Consider the following 2,500-nt stretch of genomic DNA (forward strand, 5'->3'; position numbering starts at 1 on the left):
CTCATTATCATTATTATCAGTATGATAATTATCACACTTTTATAATTACGATTACTATAATCAGTATCATCATCATTAATGATATTGTTATTATCATTATTATGATTACCATTATTATTATTATTATCATCATGACTATCACTATCACATTAATTATTTTTGTTATCATGACTATCATGTTTATCATTATAATCATATTCATTATTATCATTATCATTCTTATCCTCATTATCATTGTTATTATCATTGTTGTAATTGACATTAATGTTCTTGTTATTATCATTGTTGTTATCATTATTTACCATTGTTACCATTATTATCATTAATATCCTTATCATTATCTGCTTTATCATAATCATTGTCTGTGTTCAAGTATCTTGTAAGATTATGATATAAGATTTCAGTTTTTGATTCAATCCATATATATCTTAATGATCAAAACTCGTTTCGTGAGAGTTATTCTTTACTGTATTAGGATGTTTCCAACGGGATACATACCTTAAATTCATTTTGTGATAATTTTTCTAAACATTGTATTTCTATTAATTCAATTGAACATCGGGATCGTATGCAGAACTACTAGTAGCAAGGGCCAGTTGGTGGACACGCATCGTGCAAACTGCATGATTTTGGACCTAGCGTTCATTTGCATTCAGGCTTACATTATTCAAGTCTACAGGGGTCAAAGAATCATAAACATAACTACTATCATATCAAAAGAGTTATCAGAGAGAGAAGAGGCAAAAGAGAGAGAGAAAGAGAGAGAGAGAGAGAGAGAGAGAGAGAGAGAGAGAGAGAGAGAGAGAGAGAGAGAGAGAGAGAGACAGACAGAGAGAGAGACAGAGACAGAGAGAGAGAGTGAGAGATAGAGAGAGAGAGAGAGAGAGAAAGAGAGAGAGAAAGGGGAAGAGGGGTGAAAAGAGAAGAGAGAGAGAAAGATAATTTTAAGAATAGGAAAAAAGAATAACCCTCCATCCTACTCACTCTCTTCACCTACCCCCCCCCCCCCCCCCCCCCCCCCCCCCCCCCCCCCCCCGTCCTGTCTCTGTCTCTCTCTCTCTCTCTCTCTCTCTCGCGATGGTTTTGATCTCACTGGGAAGACGTATTTGCTTTCTTGCCAAGCATCATGGGGGTTAGGGGGGCACAGGTGTAGAGGGAGGGGGAATGGGAGGGGGATGAAGGAGAGAGAGGGGGGGAGGGTGAGAGGGGGAAGGGGAATGAGGGTGAGAGAGAGGGGGGGGGGGTGAAGAGGATGAGGGTGAGAGAGGGGGGGGAGGGTGAGAGGGGGAAGGGGGAGGGGAATGAGGGTGAGAGGGAGGGGGTGAGGTTGAGAGAGAACGGAGGATAGGAAGGACAGAGACGAGGGGGTAGGGTCAGGGAGCAAGGGAGGAAGTAGGATTGGTTCGGAGGTTCAAGAGCTCTCTCTCTCTCTCTCACTCTCTTTCTTCATCTCTCTCTCTCTCTCTCTCTCTCTCTCTCTCTCTCTCTCTCTCTCTCCATCTCGCTCTATCTTTCTCTCTCTCTCTCTCTCTCTCTATCTATTTATCTCTTTCACTCTCTCTCTCTCACTTTCTCTCCCTCTCACTCTCCCTGTCGCTCTTTCTATCTCTCCATCTCTCTCTCTCTCACTCACTCACTCTCTCTTTCTGGCTTTCTTTTTTTTCTCTCTCTCTCACTCACTCTATCTCTCTGGCACTCTCTTTTTTTCTCTCTCTATCTATCTATCTCTCACGCTCTCTTTCCATCTCTCTCTCTCTCTCTCTCTCTCTCTCTCTCTCTCTCTCTCTCTCTATATATATATATATATATATATATATATATATATATATATATATATACATATATATATATATATATATATATGTATATATATATGTATATATATATATATATATATATATATATATCCCCCCCTCTCTCTTTCACTCTCTCTCTCTCACTTTCTCTCCCTCTCACTCTCCCTGTCGCTCTTTCTATCTCTCCATCTCTCTCTCACTCACTCACTCACTCTCTCTCTCTGGCTTTCTTTTTTTTCTCTCTCTATCACTCACTCTATCTCTCTGGCACTCTCTTTTTTTCTCTCTCTATCTATCTATCCCTCACGCTCTCTTTCCATCTCTCTCTCTCTCTTTCTCTCTCTCTATCTCTATCTTTCTTACTCACTCACTCTCTCTCTCTTTCTCTCTATCTCTGGATCTCTCTTTTCCTCGCTCTCTCTCTATCTCTCAATTTCTCTCCCTCTCCATTTCCCATTCGCTCTCTATCTCTCCATCTCTCTCTCTCTCTCTCTCTCTCTCTCTCTCTCTCTCTCTCTCTCTCTCTCTCTATATATATATATATATATATATATATATATATATATATATATATATATATATATATATATATATATACATACATATATATATATATATATATATACATACATATATATATATATATCACCCTCTCTCTCTTTCACTCTCTCTCTCTCACTCTCTCTCTCTCTCTGGTTCTCTCT

Source organism: Penaeus japonicus, unplaced genomic scaffold, assembly GCF_977035675.1.
Source record: "Penaeus japonicus unplaced genomic scaffold, GWHDUDI00000001_assembly GWHDUDI00000034, whole genome shotgun sequence".
NCBI lineage: Eukaryota > Metazoa > Arthropoda > Malacostraca > Decapoda > Penaeidae > Penaeus > Penaeus japonicus.